This window comes from Eublepharis macularius, chromosome 5 (genome assembly GCF_028583425.1).
Source record: "Eublepharis macularius isolate TG4126 chromosome 5, MPM_Emac_v1.0, whole genome shotgun sequence".
Classification (NCBI taxonomy): Eukaryota; Metazoa; Chordata; class Lepidosauria; order Squamata; family Eublepharidae; genus Eublepharis; species Eublepharis macularius.
The window spans coordinates 173,045,815-173,053,539 of record NC_072794.1 but is presented as its reverse complement, the minus strand read 5'-3'; positions in this window follow the sequence as shown (position 1 = coordinate 173,053,539).

Here is a 7,725-nt window from a genome sequence, read left to right as displayed (position 1 = left end):
ATGACGTCACTTCCAGGAAGTGACGTCATCATGCAGGGGCCGGGAGCGCACCTGTGCTTTGCAGCAGGCTGATTTGGGACCCAAATCAGCCCGTTGCAAAGTGGGGGAGTGACATCGTCGCGCTGCCCCAGTAATGTGCCTGGGAGGCCGATTTCCCCAGGGAGGTGGGAGCAGGGGATTGCTTGCCCCCACCGGAGGACCTGGAATCCATATGGTATAACGGTAACAACAACAAATGTGCTCATATACCACTCTTCTAGACAGATTAGTGCCCACTCAGAGCAGTGAACAAGGTCAGTGTTGTTATTATTAGCAGTGTTATTATTAGCCCTACAATACAGGTGGGGAACTGGGGCTGAGAGGAGCAGCTCACCCAAGGCCACCCGCTGAGCTCCTAGCAGGAGTGAGAATTGAACTAGCAGAGTGCTGATTCACAGCTCAGCCACTTAACCACTACGCTACCGCAGCTTTATGGATTAGTTTACAATATGCCAGTTACACATATTGTTATTATATCTATATAACAACATACAGTCACCAGGTAAAGAAAGCAAAAAAGATCTTCAGTGGCAGGGGAGGACATGGCAGCTGAACTCCCCCACCCACAGAGCAGCCACCCAAGACTTTCAGGGAAACGTGCATGAATGGACCGCCATGCTGTGCGGAAGCACTAACAAATCTTGCTTTCCAACAGCGTTGAACCTGGGGCAAATAACATGTGTGGAAATGGCCTGCTTTTGTGTATCAAAGGGAAGGGTGAAGTATCTGCTTTTTAACTGGTAAAATTCCTGTCCATTCAAAGCTATCGGTTACCTTGGACTTTTTAACACCCCCCGTCCCCAGCAATGCTTTCCTCTTACGTGGGTTCTCTGCTTATTGAAATCTGCTTTTTGAAATGTCAGAGGGAGGCATGCTATGGATGTCTTCAATACAAGTGCAATTGGCTCGCTCAAACTCCTTCAATTTTATGCAGGGTGAGCACCTGATTGTCCTGTGGCAGAGTGTGCTTTGAGCACCATGCCATACTGAGCATCTTGCACCTTAGAGTAGCTTCCTGTACTCCAGGGCTAAGTTGCACTATAGGGACAAGATAATCTGGTACGACTGCACTTTGTACCGCATCGAAAGCAGTCCCTTGCAGTGATTTTTAAATGGCCAAATTCTCTAAAATGGCATTGGTGACCACAGGTTGGACCTGTGGCCACTAACACATGTAGTTTGGCCCTAAATCATTTTATTTTCTGGAGTAAAGGCATGGATCCCCGTGGGTCTTGGTCAGGTCATCACATTAAATTGACTCACTTAAATAGTGAAGCATGGGATTGCTTTCAGTCTATCCCTTCTTTGGCATCTGTGCAGTTGGATGCATCCTTCAAATAACAACATTTGATTTATATACCGCCCTTCAGGACAACTTAATGCCCACTCAGCACGGTTTACAAAGTATGCTACTATTATCCCCACAACAAAACACCCTGTGAGGTGAGTGGGGCTGAGAGAGCTCCAGAGAACTGTGACTAGTCCAAAGTCTCCCAGCTGGCTTCACGCAGAGGAGTGGGGAATCCAACCCGGCTCTCCAGATTAGAGTCCCACGCTCTTAACCAAATGACTAACATCAGATAGATGTTATATTGTGCCAAGATCTAATTGCAAGACTAGCTGAGTTTAGGGGCAGACACTAAAGGCACAGAGGAACACCTAAGTAGTAAGCCTCATATCAAGAATTTTAAAGTGAATTTTTCAAAATTTTATTTTGTGGCTTTTAAAAATTAGGAATGAGATGGCAGGGGGAGGCAGTTTCAAGAAAGCCATGTAATGACGCAAACGGATGCATCCTGTTGTTTATTGCATGCCCCATTCCTGTTGATTAAGTTGCCTTGTGCTGTGTTATCCATGTCAACTCTCAGTGAGAAAAGCGGACTAGAAATGATGTAAATAAAATCAAATAATACATCCAAACTGATTCGTACACATCCCAACAGCTCTGCAAATGGTTGGCTCACCACTGGCAAGCACGACGTGTTCTGAACCAGCAGGCTGAGCGTGTCTAGTCAGAAGAGCTCTTCAGCAAGTGGGATCCAATTTATTTTCAGTACATAGATGTAACCGAATGGCTCCGTTAATGACAGACTGTAAGTGAAGCCCATGTGAAGTGCAGAACATGCCAATGCCTCATGACTGTCCAGAAAGTTGTTGGGTGTTTTCAAAAACGACATTCAGGCTCCAACTCTATGCACAGTTTCTTGGGATTAAGTCTGTGTTTCTGGGGGAACATGAATGGGGCTGGGCTGTAATTATTATATTTGGATTTTGCACCTTTGTAAGACAAATGAAGGGGCAGCTCTGGAAAGCTGATTCTTTCACTTTCTACTCTTTCTTTCGTACTAATAACGTACGTTAAGTGGCGTGTCAAAGAATACAAAGCATCCTTCACGTTCTCTGCAAAACCAATACAAGTCAGCGTTAGGCTGGGATTTGGAACGGATTCTGCATTGGTCTGCTTGGCTGATGACCTCTATCAACAACTCGACAGGGCAAGTGTGCTAGTCTTGCTGGATCTCTCAGTGGCCTTTGATACAATTGACCATGTTACCTTTCAGCTGGTGCATTGGTGAGGCCTAGCCACAGTGATCCATGCCTTCGTTACATCTTGACTGGACTACTGCAATATGCTGTGCTTGGGGCTACCCTTGAAGACAGTTTTGGAAACTGCAGCTAGACTGCTGATTGGTGCCAGCTATCAAGAACATGCGACCCCAATATTACATCAACTACACTGGCTACTGAGCCGCTCCCTAGCCCCATTTGATGTGCTGAATTTAACCTTTAAAGCACATGGCTTGGGGCTTGGGTGTCTGAAGGACCGTCTTCTCCCTTTTGCTCCTGCCCAGGAATTGAAATCACAGAGAAAGGCTCTCCTGACTGTCCCATCAGCCCAAGAAGCTATGTTGGTGGGTACGTGGAGAGGACCTTTTTGGTGGTAGTCCCATGGCTGTGGAACAGTCGCTGCCCCCCTTGCTCTCTAGTGTCAAAGAACAGATGAAGTCTGTTATATTTAGGACAGCTTTTTGAATGTGGGCTGGATTTTGTTTTAACTCTTTTTTATAAACTGTGTTTTAACTCAGTTTTTAACTAGTTTTTAGTCTCTTGCCATGAAAACCTCATTGGGGTCACCACATGTCAACTCTGACTTGAGGGCACTCTCCACCACATGTTAAAGGGAGGCTGCAATGAAGAAATCAGAAGAAGATGGAGACTTGGAAGAGCAGCTGTGAGGGAGCTACGTAAGATCCCTAAAGATAAAGACGTCTCTCTGGGTACCAAGATCAAGATAATCCAAACTATGGTATTCCCCACTGCTATGGGGACCGCCTCTCCCTGTACGTTCCCCGGAGATCGCTTCGATCAGCGAATAAATATTTACTTGTGGTCCCCGGCCCTAAGGAAGCCCGCCTCGCTTCAACCAGGGCTAGGGCCTTTTCAGTCCTGGCCCCAGCCTGGTGGAACGCTCTGTCAATGGAAACCCGGGCCCAGCGGGACATATTATCGTTCCGCCGGGCCTGTAGGACAGAGCTGTTCCGCCAGGCGTTCGGTGGTTGAAGGGGGCGGTGCCATGTCGGCCTCCCACCTTTGGGGTGGGGAAGGTTCTCCCCACCACTGCACCTTGTCAATTTGTTTTATTATTTGTATATTGATTTTAGTTTTTGTTTTTATCTATTTTAACTGTTCACCGCCCAGAGCCCCTGGGGATGGGCAGTATATAAATTGAAAAAATAAATAAAATAAATAAATATGTATGGATGTGAAAGTTGGACGGTGAAGAAAGCGGACAGGAAGAAAATGGATTCATTTGAAATGTGGTACTTGAGGAGAGTTTTGCGGATACCATGGACAGCCAAAAAGACAAATAAGTGGGTATTAGATCAAATCAAGACTGAATCCTCTCTAGAAGCTAAAATGACAAGACTGAGGCTCTCGTACTTTGGTCACATCATGAGAAGAGAAGAGTCTCTGGAAAAGTCAATAATGCTAGGAAAAGTGGAAGGCAGTAGGAAAAGAAGCCACATCATCCAGTTTGCAAGATCTAAGCAAGTCAGCTAATGATAGGACGTTTTGGAGGTCTTTCATTCATTGGGTCGCCATAGGTCGGAGGCGACTTGACAGCACATAACACATACAACACATTTATATTTTACTTCATAAGCTGTCTTGAGCACCTTTGGAGGAAAGGCAGCTAATAAACAAACTAGCCTGGTTTAACAAGAGTCTTGTAAATGTAAATGAATGGGATTGGAACTCGTTTCTGGATCAGGATAGATGTTGCGGCTGTCCAAATTAAGACGGATAGCGGAGGGGGAGCAGATTGGACAATCTACCTTCCTCCCAGAAGTGATGGATTGTCCCCCGGATTTGATTTAGGCTCACTTCCTCCATCGGTGCATCTGTGAAACTGCCGCACATATATTTGGCCCCACTGGAAGAGCAAATATTTCATAAGGAGAGCTGCCCTGGCAGCAGACACGGCAGGTGTTCCATTACACAAACGACTTTCTGAAATTGCTGCTGAGTCGTCTTTCAAAGACTCCACATTAGTGACCAATTACCTGTGACTTGTAAATGGATGTCTTGCTGGTATAATGCAGAAGGACATTCTTCAAGAAGACAGGGGTGTATTCGGTCAGAGTTGTGCTACTTCAGGCTCACCTGGGCTCAACTGGGGCACCTGCTTTGGGAACCGGGACTCGGTGCACAGGCGAAGCGGCCTCTTTCCACGGACAGTGCAGCCCGTTCTGCTAAATGTTCCATACGTACAGTGGGTATCAAATGTTGTTCTTGTTTTACTTCCAGCTCGGAGAATACCTTTTTCTGCAGGCTGTAATTATGAGATCTGATTGTACAGCAATACATGCATTATGGCACCCTGTGGAGAAATCACTTAATGAACGATAGGGTCTGAAAGGGGATAATTTTGCTCCTTGGGGGGGGGGGGAGGTGTTTCCTCCCCTCTTGGGAGTTTTATTTTGAACCCCGTATTTTTCTGCACACCAGGGGTTCTAGCTTTGTGGCTTTCATCATTGACATAAGCCACCCGCTTTATTTTTAGATCTAGTTACAAGAAATAGTATGAGCATCAAATCCCGTACAAATGCCTGCCGTGCTTAAGACCGTGCCTGGCGGCCCTACACTCTACAGCAAGGCCTGGCTCAGAAGGCCCCAATCCTTGCTGATCTAGGACACTCCAGGGCTTTCTATCCCTTCCACTTCCTGAGTTTATCCCACGACATTCTTGTAGCCCCAGTTTTGAAGCCACGGTTGCGAGATCTCCCAGAATTACAACTGATCTCCAGGCAACAGAGATCCGTTCCCCTAGAGTAAATGGATGCTTTGGAGGGTTGGACTTCATGGCTTTATATCCCATTGAGGTCCCTCTCTTCCCCAAACTCTGCCCCCCTCAGACCCCACCTCCAAAATCTCCAGGTACTTCCTAAACCAGAGCTGGCAACCCTAATTGAAGCTGAAGTGCAATGTAGGGTTTCAGGCTCCCTTACTGCCAAATGCAGCTCTGCCAGTTTTCCCTCCCGCTCTTTAATTTCACAAAAGTTATTTGCATTCTGGGATCATTCCAATTCCCTTGGCAGTCAGTGGCTGCCTGGCCTGAAACTGCCCAGTTGTGACATAACTGGAGTCCAGCCTGATGCAGACCTGCAAAGTTGTGACCTGGCAAGCAAAGCATTGCCCACTGCCCTTGTGAAGTGGTGCGCTAAAGGGCTGACTCCCTCTCCCATTTTTGCAATTCGAGTCAGGGGGCAAGAGGATTGCCAAGGCCTGGGTGGCCGTCATTCTGGGCTCCTGGGCTGTGTTCGCTGTGTGGTTGGTGGGGTACAAAGGAGGCAGCAAGAAGGAAGGGGCGAGCCCTGGATTTGCACCATTTCTGTCTCAGGTGAGCGAGGCTAGGCTGCTGCCTTTGACCCACGGAAGAATGGGGGCTCTTTGTGCTGACGGAGGGGCCAAATTCTTCAGGTTGCCTCTGTGTTTGTCACAGTGGGGAAACAGAAGCACAAAGTTGGGAAATCCTCCCTCCTTTGAGGTCTGGATCTGCCTCAAGTCTCTGTCCCGCTCCTGTTTTCAAAGGAAAACTTGCCAAGAAGGTCTGACTGTGGAACTCCCTGCAATATGAACAGTTTGGCCATAAGGGGGCTGCCAGACCTGCATCAAAAGCCTTTTTCTCCATCCTGGTGAAATGCAGACAGGGGGTTGTTGCGGGAAGTCATGGAATGAACATCTCTGATGATGCAAGCGGGGCTGGGGCTTGCAGAGAAAGTCAGGATTTCATGGAGCTCTCTGGGATGGAAAACAGGTCCCAGGCTTGTGAAGGGCAAAGAATGGGAATAGAAGCATTGGCCGTTTCCACTCTGCCAGTCATTCCGGCCCTTTCCCCGCTGTAAGTGCATTTTGCTGAGTCACTCCAAAAAGTCAGCCTCCATACACACACCCCAAAGCGCTTACCTTGCACTTTGAGGTTGTAGGACAGCCTCCAGAGTTTGTACAAAAAGCAGTTTGGGAGGAGAGGCTGGGCACCTTCGTCATCGTCACCTGCCTCCCTTTCAAATGCTTTTTTTATTCTGCACATGCGCGATCGCATGCTGAGCGCTTCAGGGGAGGAGCTGGGCAGTGATCAGTGGATTCGTCAGAACACTTTAATCATTCACATGACAATGAATGCAGAAGAAGCACCCTGTCAGCCCAAAGCAAAAGAAAAGACAGCCCTTTCCACACGTCCTTAGAGGCACGGCCCACTTATGGGACACTGGTGGCTTTTCTCCACGATTCCAGACGTCTCCATTTTTAAAACGGTTGCAGGCTGTTTGGCTTCCATTTATTCGGTGCCTTTTCTAGGACTGTGGGAAAGTGCGCTCCCAGAAAAGGCACTGGAAAAAATGGAAGCCAAACAGCCTGCAACTGTTTTGAAAACAGAGACGTCTGGAATCAAGGGGGAAAGCCACCAGTGAACGGTGAGTGAACCATTCCTTTAAGGATGTGTGGAAAGGACCAACCCGGGAAAGTGTGGTCTCAGAAAAAAACACCTTAAGTGGTAGGAAAACATCCTACAAATGTTTTGCAAGTGGAGGCATCTGGATTCATGGAGAAAAGCCACCAGCGTCCCGTGAGTGGGCCATGCCTATAAGGACGTGTGGAAACGGCCATTGTCTCTTCTGCACCCCAAAAACAATCCTCTTATTAAAAGGCATATAAACCTTGGGCTTCCATGAACTAGAAGGAGGGTGGCAGAATAGCAACAATCGCAGGGAAGAACATGATGGGTGTTGGAACTTGCTAGCTATTGTGTGTGTGAGACAGAAAATAACAAACTTACACTTAGCTTAGGTTTAGAAATGAAATGAGAGTTCTTTATTGTAAGAACTCCATACTCTGATAGGAAAGAGGAGAGAGAGATTCCTATCTAATAATCTAGTCTAAAGATGGGCATTGATTGCAGGATAAGTTCTGAATCCATGGTGCAAGGTGGAGAGAAGAGACAGCTGTGTGTCAAAGAGACAAAGAGTCAGAACACACGAGACAAAATACCTAGATTCAACTCGTGTTCTCTTACTTAAAGGTTTGCCGGGAAGTGTAGGCGTCCTTGCAGCTTAAAGTTTAGCATTTACAGTGCAGGCGTCCTTGCAGCTTAAAGTTTAGCATTTACAGAGCAGCGAGGAGGGAAGT